Source organism: Lynx canadensis, chromosome A3 (genome assembly GCF_007474595.2).
Source record: "Lynx canadensis isolate LIC74 chromosome A3, mLynCan4.pri.v2, whole genome shotgun sequence".
NCBI lineage: Eukaryota > Metazoa > Chordata > Mammalia > Carnivora > Felidae > Lynx > Lynx canadensis.
In genome coordinates this window covers 75415602-75427914 of record NC_044305.1, presented here as the reverse complement: position 1 = coordinate 75427914, position 12313 = coordinate 75415602, and positions in this window count along the sequence as shown.

Genomic DNA, 12313 nt, shown 5'->3' with positions numbered 1-12313 from the left:
GTTGCAACAACTATAATGCTGCATAAAAAATCCATAAACTCTAATCTTGATGGTCTCAGGTATAACTCATGCCACTCTGGTTTGTAGCCTACATTTATTGTAGAAGAAAATGCTGAGATTTCAGTTAGAGTTTAGTGATAATGAAAATGTAATTTTATTTCCATTCAAGCTCTTAGGAGTCCAGAATTATTTATATATTCTTGATTCTAATTTTTTGTCACTTCTATTAATTGGCCATTCTGTTTGATTTTTTAACTGTTTATGGAGTCTTAAGATCAAGAAGTTAAAATCCTTGATTTAGTAATATATATATATATATATATATATATAGTAGTATACTATATATATATATAGTAATCATCTTTAGTAATGTATTTTAGTAATATATATATAGTAATATACTATATATAATCATCTTTAGTAATGTATTTTAGTAATATATATATAGTAGTATACTATATATATATATAGTAATCATCTTTCCTCATTTATATATATTAATGTCTTTCCTCCTTTAGTAATAAATATATTTTACTATATTTAATATATATTATATTATATATGTACTATATATACATATATATTACTTTGAGAACTTTGCCTTTTGTGTCTTGTTTAAGGAAGGATATTTTCTTATATTTTATATCAATAATTTAAAATGGTATTTTTTGTGTTTAGTCTTTTTATGTACTGGAAATTTTTAAAATATATCTTGTAAGAAAAAGACTTAGTTTTCTTTTCTGCAGTGTCTTGTTTAATCTTTACAATAAAGCTAACATTTTGGTAATATTATTATCTTCTTTCAAGGAGCAGATTAGTCTTTCCAATGATATCAATGCTGAACAACATTCCCTCTAGCAGGTATCTTCATTTTTCTGAATATGTATTCCATTTGCATTCATCGTTATAGTTTTATACTTAATTCTTCTTATTTCTTGTGAGTTAATTTGTTGCTTCCAAAGACTGAAAACATTTTGAGGATGGAGATAATGTGTTTTTTGTTTGTTTTTTTAATTTCCAGTAGCAACTAGCAGAGTGGTGGGCCAAATGATTGAAATTACTATATTATAATATGTTTTGTTTCTAAGCTCTTCCTAATTTTAATAGAAATTTAGAAAAAAATTACATAGTTCATAGAAGAATTTATCCTTTGAAATAAAGGAAAGGTTTTCCCCTTTTCTGATTAGTTTTTCAGCATTAGATACATTCTTACTTTTGGTATTCCTTACTCCAACATTAAGATAGCCTGAAAAATAATGACAGTGATTTCTATAAGCCACACCCAGACATCAGACCCTTCTCTGCACAAGAGAGATACAATTTCTCTTCTATAGGGAAAAGCAAGAGGAAAGAGCCTTGTGGCCTCCAAAGTCCAGCCTGCCTCCTGCTGCTCCATATCTGGTCTTCATGCAGTCAGGACATGCACGGAGTATCTGGCTGTGAGGACCCCGGGGGACAAGAGACATTCATTCTACCATGATCCCATTATGCCCTCCTCTTCTTTGACTCATTTACAGTTTCTTTTGCTTTCTTAGACTAAAACTCTGTGAGTATGTGAAAGTCAAAGAAACTACTTCCACCTAGAAACAATACAATAGACACAGCAGTTCTCCTTTTCAGTTTCTGGAAATTCTATGCTATTAACCTGAATATTGTAACTTGAGAATGTTGTCACTAAAAAGAAAAAAAAAAAAGAGGAAAACAATAAAAAGCCACATTGGGTTCCTTAGTCAGAAAACTGATTTTTCTTTATTCCAGCACGTTTTCTTTTTCTTGCCTGTTATTTTGAAATAATGTTAGATGTACCAAAAAATTGCAGAAATGGTATAGAGAGTTCCTGCATAACCTTTACCCATTTTCCACTAATGTTAATATTTTCTATAACTATAGCACAGTGATAAAAGCTAAGAAACTTTCATTGTAATGATAATATTAATTTACAAAAGACTATTCATATTTCCCACTGTCTCTTTTCTATTTCAGGATACTATGCAGTATCCTGCACTGCATTTATTTGTGGGGTCTCCTTAGTATCCTCCAACCTGTGACAATTCATCTTTCTTTGTCTTTCCTGACCTTGGCGTTTTTGAAGAGTACTTGTTACTTATTTTGTAGAATATAACTCACTTTGGGTTAGTCTGATATTTTCTCACGATTAGACCAAGGTTGTGTTTGTAGCGAGAATATCACAGAGGTGGCATGACCTTCTCAGTGCGTCTTAACAATGGGGTAAATGATGTCCATATGTCTTTTTACGAGAGATGTTAACCTTGAACACTTGGTTAAGGTGGTATCTGCTGGGTTTCTCTACTGTTACTATTTTTTTTTCATTTGAAATTAATAAATATCTTAGGGGAGATACTTTGAGACTCTGCCAATATACTGTTTCTCCTCAAATTTTCACTCACTAATTTCAGCAGCGATATTTTTCCTGCAACAATGTTATTGTGGCATTTTAATGGTGATGTTGTTTTTCTCTCATTTCTTGGGGATTTATTTATTTATATTAGTATAGACTTATTCATGACTAACATTTTTCTCTGTAGGTTGTAATCCAATATTATCATTACTTATTTTCTGCCTCGAATTGTTCCAGCTTTGACCACTGAGAGCTCTTTCAGGTTGGCTCCTGTCCCTTTTTGACAGGGCCCCATCCTTTTTGGAGCACTTCCATAGTTACTGTCATCATAAGATGCTTTAGGCCCATTTTGTATTTTCTCTGCTACAATCCTTAAATCAACCACTTCTCTAGGGATCACTATTTATTTATATTGGTGAATGATATTTAGACACCAAAGCTAGGCTTTTAAATTTGTTTAATGTTTGTTTATTTTTGAGAGAGAGAGAGAGACAGACAGACAGACAGAGACAGAGCATGAGCGGGAGAGAGTCAGAGAGAGTGGGAGACAAGAATCTGAAGCAGACTCCAGGCTCTGAGCCATCAGCACAGAGCCTGATGTGAAACTCAAACACATGGGCCACGAGATCATGACCCAAATCGAAGTTAGACACCCAACCGACTGAGCCACTCAGGCGCCCCCAAACCTAGGCTTTTAAATATCAAATAGAGATATGGTAGTTCCTACTTTGCTCTAGAAAAGGGATCATTAATTTTTATAAATGTCCACATTGCAAGTAGGTTTTGCAGGCCAGGCAGTCTCTGTTACAGCTACGTCATTCTGCACTTGGTAGCACAAAATTCAACCATAGATAATAGCTAAATTAATAGGTGTGGCTATGTTCCAATAAAACATTATATATAAAAAAACTAGGTAATGGGCTGGATTTGGGTCACAGAGTGTATAGTTTGCCAACCCCTGTGCTAGAATGACCAGCCATGTGCCGATTTTCACATATAAAAACAACACAGAAACCTAGTATGTTTTCATTTTCTCTTGTAAGGCAGGTACTGGAGTATACTGATGTAAATGGGATTCCCTTAAGTATTTATATTTTTTAAAAATTTTGAGTTGGGCTATTGCACTCAAAACAGGGAAAAATGATAATTATTATTTCCCATCAGCTTTAATAGCTGGACATGTAGATGGTGCAACATTTATTTTTTTCTTCAGATGAATCAGTAAATAAAAGTTTAAAATAACGCATAGAACATGAAAGATAAATAAGTACAAAATTAATGGTACAGAAGAAGCCAGAAAGATCGGTTCCTACCTTGCTCTAGAAAAGGAGTTGGCAGGTCACAAATAGGCTGTGCAGGCGTTAGTCTCTGTTGTAACTATTTGCAGGGCAGAGCGTTCTGAAAACTTTCATGGAGGAGGCAGAGATTGAAATAGATACCAAAGAAAGGACAGGACTTGAATAGCTTACAAAAGGAGAAATAAGATTGATAATTCAGAGGTAACTTGAGCAAGAAAATGAGAGAGAAATGGGCTGAGAGTTTGCAGGTATAATGGGTAGCAAACAACAGTAATAGGAATTTGTAAAGGGCCAATGGAGCCAAACCCATGCCTCCTAGCATCTCTGTTCTTCACACGGATGAATCCATATCTTTCAAATCATGTGGTGTTATTAAAATCAGTTGAAACTAAGCTTTGTATGTTTACGTAGTCCTATAGAATTTTTAAAAGATCTTGAAATGGGTTAAAAATATTTTTGTAGGGGCGCCTGGGTGGCTCAGTCGGTTAAGCGTCCGACTTCAGCCCGGGTCACGATCTCGCGGTCCGTGAGTTCGAGTCCCGCATCCGGCTCTGGGCTGATGGCTGCTTCCGATTCTGTCTCCCTCTCTCTCTGCCCCTCCCTCGTTCATGCTCTCTCTCTGTCTCAAAAATAAATAAACGTTAAAAAAATTTAAATAAAAATATTTTTGTATTCAACATTACATTAGTTGCAGGTGTTCAACATAATGATTTAATATTTGTGTATATTGCAAGATGACCACTGCAGTAAGTCCGTTTAACATTTAAACACATCGTTACAAAAAAGATTTTATGCTGAAGACTTTAAGATCTACTTTCTTAGCAATCTTCATATATGCAGTACAGTATTATTCACTGTAGTAACCATGCTGTGCATTACATCCCCATGATTTATTTATTTTATAATTGGAAGTTTGTACCTTTTGAGCCCTTTTACCCATTTTGCCCTTCCCCAACCCCCACCGCTGACAACCACTTATCTATTTTCTGTATCCATGAGTGTCGTGTTCTGTTTGCTTGTTTTGTTTTAAATTCCACATATAAGTGAGATCCTATGGTATTTGTCTTTCTCCGCCTGACTTATTTCAGTTAGCATAATGCCCTCAAGGCCTGTCCATGTTGTTACAATGGCAAGATTTCATTCTTTTTTTATGGCTGAATAATATTCCATTGTATCTATATACCACATCTCCTTTAGTCACTTATGGACACTTAGATTGTTTCCATATCTTAGTTATTGTAAATAATAATGCAGTAAACATGCAGTGCGTATATCTTTCCAAATTATCTTTTGTCTTTTTCAGATAAATACCCAGGTGTAGAATTTCTGGATCATATGATAGTTCTATTTTTAATTTTTTTGTAACCTCTATATTTTTTTTTTGTAGTGACTGAACCAATTTACATTCCAGCAATAGTGCACTGGTATTTCCTTTTCTCTATATCCTCATGAATACTTATTATTTCTTGTCTCTTTGATAGTAGTCACTCTAACCTGTGTGAGGTGATATTTCATTGAGGTTTATTTGCATTTCCCTGATGATTAGTGATGTTGAGCATCTTTTCATATATCTGTTGGCCATCTGTGTGTCTTCTTTGAAAAAAGTCTATTCAGATCCTCTGCCTATTTTGTAATCAGATTGCTTTTTGTAATTGAATTGTATAAATTCTTCGTATATTTTGGACATTAACTCCTTATCAGATATGTGATTTACCAGTATGTTCTCCCATTGAGTATGTTATTGTTTCATTTTGTTGATGATTTCCTTTTTGTCCCCCAAGTTTCTTTATTTATTTTGAGAGAGAGAATGATTGAGAGCAGGGGAGGAGAGAGAGAGAGTCCCAAGCAGGCTCTGTGTTATAGAGCCTGCACTGGGGTTTGACCTCATGAACTATGAGATCATGACCTGAGCCAAAACCAAGAGTCAGATTCTTAAACAACTGAGCCACCCAGGCACCCCAATGATTTCTTTTTACTGTGCAGAAGTTTTTAGTTTGTAGTTGCACTTGTTTATTTTTGCTTTTGTTGCTTCCATTTTTGTAGTCATATCAAAAAAAATCATTGCCAGGAGTGATATCTAGGAGCTGACCCCTTAAATTTTCTTCTAGGCATTTTATGGTTTCAGGTCTTAGAGTCAAGTCTTATTAAAAGCATGTTTAAATTGTCTTACAGAATTTTTAAAAGATATGTAAGGGGGTTAAAAATTTTAATATTTTAAATATTAGTTATTAATGTCTTGTGTTAATATAGTAATAAGAATTTGTTGCCATTATCTGCAAGCTTTCCAGTTTAATTTTGTAATAAGCATACATTGCCAAGAAGACGATCTTCTAAGACTCAAGAACATTTACATTTGTACTCAGTTTCTATGACAAACTGTTTGGCTTTCCAGTGAGTACACAATGAGCCAAAACCCCAAATTTTAAAATTTTGAATCTAATTCCACTTTCATTTTGAGTCGAGTACCTTCTGTCTCAGTTGAATGCAATCCTAATCTCATACACAGGTGATTTTATTGCCTTTGGCAGACTCTGTGTTGGCTTCTAAGATGATGGCTCAGATGGACAAAGGAAGTGTCAGAGAGTTTATGTGGGAATATCTCTGGTTCTTCAGTTTTATTTTTTCCCCAAGAATTAATTTGTCATTAATGATGGTTAATGGAATCTGAATCCATGAGGGGAGATGATTTCCCAAGTAAAATCAAACTCTTCATGAAAAGTATACTGCAGAAACAGTTCTTATCTCAACTGGCTGCAAATATTCTTATTTAGAGGTCGCTAAATCCATCACTAACTGTGCTGCAAAGCAGATTAATAAAAAATGACTAGAAATTAAATTTAGCTATACCTTCAGCTTCTTGTATAAAAGCTGGTAATTATTGAATTAAACAGATGCTTGATTCCTATATTTCTGACAATTAACTTTGCTTTGATAGAAAATAATATGCTATAATGTTAGAATCAAACATACCAAAACCAAGCCTTTCTTCTATGGAGTTTAGTGGGTGTAAACTTAATATTTTCCATATGAACTGCCACATGTCAAAGAAAGCTAATTTCAATATGCAACCTACTCACACTTGCATATCTATGGTAAGGAACCTTCTTCATGTCTGGTTGGTGGTCTCTCCCTTATTCTCATAATCTTTCTGCTTCCTTCATTAAGGTCTGGCTGCCTGTTAGCCAACTTTGTTACCTGCTTTAATATATACTGCCTCACATCCCATGGTGGGCACCACTGAAGCTTCTTCAGGAAATAGCTCCAGGCTTCCCAAATCAAAGACACAGACAGCATCTCTTTATTTATATTTTATTTGGAGCTCCTAGAGAAGGTGTGTGTGTGTGTGTGTGTGTGTGTGTGTGTGTGTGTGTGTAGGGTGTGTGTTTTAATGTTCTCAGATCCCAAGGACCATGCCCTATGGGCTATCTCAAGAATGACACTTCACCCTTCATTTAATATGGTGGGTACATTCCATTCTCCTGCTTAGCCCGGATCTTGAAATGACCTTTCTGATTAACTCTCAGTCAAAGTCCTACCTTGCTTTGAGACTCAGGCTGAATACCTGACTCTTTTTGAGATCTTTGTGGACCCTAGTTCCATCATAGGCCCTCGGTGGCCTCTGTTTTCTGTGAATTCTTACATATCTTAATAGATCCCTTGAAGATGCTGGTTGTCATTGCTGTCTCCCTTTTTGCACATTGCCATCTCCCCCAGCACACAGTAAGCCCCATGCAGAAAGGAAACATGCCCTGTGCCTCCACACACAGTATATATAGCATAACAGTGTATCCATCCAAAGTAGGCCTTCAGTCAATGTTTGTGAGGAGGTACAATAGTATTCATTAAGCCCTTACCTTCACCAAGGAAGGGTATTAAAGAAGCTTCTGTACTGCACCAAATTATCTGAAATAAATTTGGTATTCCCAAAGAATCAAGTCTGTTGAAAACCAAATCACTTCAGAGTTCCAGTTATTCATGTGAGGATTTATAAGCAAACAGATTGTAACAAACCAGTACTCCATTTTTCTTTTCCTTCCTTCCTTCCTTCCTTCCTTCCTTCCTTCCTTCCTTCCTTCCTTCCTTCCTTCCTTCGTTTCTTTCTTTCTTTCTTTCTTTCTTTCTTTCTTTCTTTCTTTCTCTCCTTCCTTCTTTCTCTTTTGCAATAAAATATTCTTTAATGTACAAAGGAGAGTCAAGGAGACATTCTCACCTCAGTCTAGAATGAGCATTAATTGAGAGGTCAAACATCTATAATTTTAAGTTTAGTAGAAAGGTACATAAACGGAAGTTCTTTTATCCCCCCAATTTTTAGGGACTCTAAAGATCTCTACATATGAAGTATTATTTTGCTAAGTTCAGTAGAGATTTACCAAGTGCAATAGCATTAGTGTTAAGCATTTGGAGCCTTCAAGGCAAGTCATATGCTCTTAAAAGGAAAAGTGATATATAGAAATGTACAGTGTGGACATGCACACATAGTCCCAGGGACTCAGTGCTAAGTTTTATCTTTAGAGCAACGGTGTTATATAACTAAAAGACATATGGATTATATTATCACCTTTTAAAGGTGAAATATTTTGTGGCCCTTTTCCAGATGTTTTAGCTGTTAGCATGATCTGATAAGACAACCCATTGGTATCAAGCCAGCTTCTGTAACATGGCTAATCTAGGTTCAAATCTCTGAATGCAGCAAGAAACTATGGTGGTTTCTAGCAGAACCTTATATACATATGTGTTTGGAGTTTAGTTACTTCATATGAACTAATTTGTGACTTAAACAATCTAGATAAATTATGCTAAAGCCAAAAAGATGTTTCTCTCATCATGAAGTTATTGCTTTATGATGCAAAGATTTTTCTAATAGTAGCCTATTCATAAACTCTTAATAGCAAACAGATAACTCACAAGTACCAAAGATCTTAGATTTTATGCTTAATATCTTCACTTGTCTATGTGTGTTACTAAAGTTTTTAGACATTTGAGGAAAGAAAGGAGGCCCAATTCTGATTCTTAGTTCATACAATAAAAACAGACCAGAAATTAAGAAAATAAGATACTTATATAAAGCTAATGAAATTCCTGTTAAATACAATGTCAAATCCCCAGGAATCATTTTCTTAATCTTCTCTAAAAGAATTATTTTAAAAAGATCTCTCTCCATATATATATATATATATATATATATATATATATATATATATTCACCTTCTCCATACCTGTTAAATAAACTTGTCATTTTTATAGCCAATTCAGGAAAAGAGTTCCTCACTCTTCTCTTTAGAGACCTACACATAACCCATCTGGTCTCTGGGGTCGACCCTGTCTCTTCTGAAAGGCTGGCTGCATGATTTGATGGTCACAGCTGTCATTATCATCCAGCTTGGCACATGCCTCTAGGGTTTTCCCATTTGAGCAAGGGTCTGAACTGGGCACCCCATGCTTCCTCATACCAATTATAACTTCCACGCAGTTCTCTAAGAGGAAGAAAAAATGATCAACATCATTCCCAGCCTTGTAATGAGGAAGCAATTTTCTCTTGTTATAACTGACTAAATATGTGCAGGTTGACCTTCAGGGCCCCTCATCGCCCTCTTCCTGTCCCTCTGGAAATCTTGGTCAAGACTCACTTTTCATTTCAAGTTTCCTTGACTCCCTACTTGTTTCGTTTATTTCTCTTAATCCCACACTTGTTCCATCTTTATCTTGACTGTGCTGAATGCCTTTTCTCACTCTGTGCCCCCATTACACCTCCTTCTCATGTGCTGCTCATTAGGGCCTGACTTCTGTTTCTCATTTCTTGCTTTCCTGTCACTGGACTCCCTTACCACAAATTTACTGCTTGGGCACTAAAGGAGGAGGATCCTTGAGCCATGCAAATGATCCAGCAGATTTCACTCTCCCTTCCTTTTGTCACTTCTAAGACCTCCATGTGTACTATTCTTCCTTTTGGTTCAAAGAATTTATATTGTGTATATCTGTGTTAACCAGAAACAGTGACATCTGTTGGCTGTGAGCATTTGAAGCATTAGATATAATGATGAAAGAAACAAGGATTCATAATCATTTTTCAACCTTTCTACTTCTAGGTAGACGTAATTCAAAGACATTACACAAATAAGTCACTATCCCCTGAATTGGAGTGTGAAGAATTATCTCTGGAGATTTGATGATAAACAAAGAAAGATATTATAGAAAAGTAATTTTGGACACCTATACATCAGTGGCTCCTCCTTGACATGTAACCCCTAGTTCCAATCTAATAAAAAGCCTAGACTTAGACCATTTCACACTGATGAAAGTTTATGTGCTCAGGATTTTGATTTGGGAATATGGAAGAGACTAATATCTGTCTAACCAAATACTCTCTTCTTCCTTTTCTTTCTTAGGAATACAACCTCCAATTTTAGCTAGTCTACATCAAGCCGAAAAAAGACTATATTTCTCAGTCTTCTATAAAATTAGCCAGGTGCACCTTCTGCCAAATGATAGGCAGAAATGTTTTGTGTGGGCTTCTAAGAGATCTCTAAGAGTTGGGGCATGCTCATTGACACGTCTTTATTCTATTCTATTCTCTGCCCGATTTCCTGGATCATGAGGCAAAGGTTGGATCTCTAACAATCATATGGGATTGTGAGGTCAAGGGCAATGTCCAGGGCTGGTGAAATGGTGACTTGGAAAAAACCCGAGTCTGGAAACTTCATGGATTAGAAATATCATATCAGGCAGGGAATAGTTTTTTGTGTGAGAAAATGAGAAATAAACTATCTTGTTTGTGTCACCACTGTTTTGTTTCTCCCTGTCACATATAGCCACATGTCATTCTAATTGAGCCAGGAGGCTTTGTGGTTAAGTTAGAGAGATGGACAAGAAATCTTAGGGGATTGTGACTGTACTGTTTGCTTATGGAAGGTGTGAAATCAGAAATTATCTGAGTTTACGTTCTGGCCACGTATAAATCAGGCATACGTAGTTGCCTATATATCCCTGGAGACATAAACTAGTTCTCTGATAACCTTGCACTTCCATTAAAGGAAGTTTTTTCCTAGAGTGAGAATCTGACAGGGAAGCAAAGGCATGTGTTCATACATGTTAACTGTAATGTTATGTGTAATAGAAAACAATTTTAAGTGACCTATTCATCAGTAGAAAATGTGTTAACTAACAGAGGCCTGGGTTTGTGGAAGCCCACCAGGTACCTGGTGCCATGGAAGCTCCCAGGGCCACAAAAGTCATCTGAGGCTCTGGTACCAGCAGGCACTGGAATAGGCCGGCGGTTGGGTTCACAGAAGTCTGCCAGGAGCCACCTGCGGCCATGAGAGTAGGCATTTTTGTCTAAACATAATTATACTTTAGAAATCCAGTGTGAATGTGTGTATACATTATGTACTTAATCTATTTTTATAAATTCTATCTCTACTTTAGCAGATCCTATCACTTTAGAAATAGATACTTTCTTAACGTGATATAAATAATAAAACACAGGATTTCTAAAATAACTGATAATTATGACTACATAAAATTTGTGAACTTTGTGTAGTAAAAAATAATATAAAATGAAAATAGAGTGTACTTAGAAAAATATTATTGCAAAAAATATGATGGAAGAGGTGAATTGTCATATTGTATAGAGAGAGCTCAGACAAGTTAACAATAAAAGAACCAAAAATCCAAAATAAAGGGAAGGACAAATGTTTTAAAGGGGAGTCCAACAGAAAAAAAGAAATATAAATCAATTATATAAACTTGAGATTATGTACAGTATCACTCATAATTTAAAAGACACTAATTAAAACTGTGAAATAGTATACTTCTCATATGTAAGATTGGAAAAAATAAACTAGAAATACACAGCATTGGCAATGGTGTGAAAAAATGAACAATCTCACACATGTTGGTTTGGGAAGAGAATGGCACACTTCTTTGCAAAGCAATTTCATAGTATCTATCAAATGTGCCGTATCTGTCATATTTAATATGTATATACCTTACCCATTTTTAGAAGTTTATCCTAAATGAAATATACACAATGCATGAAAAGATGTGTTAATCATAATGATCATTATAGCATCAATTTTGGTGATCACAAAATTGTTTCCATCAGAGGGCCACAACTGGTTGAACCCATTATGCAACTGGGTCTGCCGTTAACATTCCCAGGCCTGGAACAGGGTGCATGGAGGCCTATATACCATATAGCTAAATATTAGAGAGTTCTAAATCAAATACAATATATTTCCTCTTCCTTCACTGACAAAGATGCCTTCATAACTGCCTAAAATAACGGGATGGTAACAAAGTAAAAATGACCCAATATGACATTCAAACCTTCCAACAATGAGATTCTACAAACCTATTTAGAGCTATTTCCCACCACTGCTCACTCAAACCTAGCTCAATGTACTATATGTCCAGTCACAGAACTCATCTCCATTCCCAGAATGTTTTGTGTCCTTTCTTCACTCATGCTGTAACTTCTGTTTGAAATTCTTCCTGGCTTATCTTAATTTTCACCTTCTTTGTTATTACCAGGTCTGATCTCCAAAAGGAATCAATTATTTTCTCCTCCGTTTTCTCTTAGCTTTTTGCTGTAACATTTAAAAAAATAATCTATCTCAGATTATAGAGGATGGTGGCAGAATTTATTCTCCATCAATTC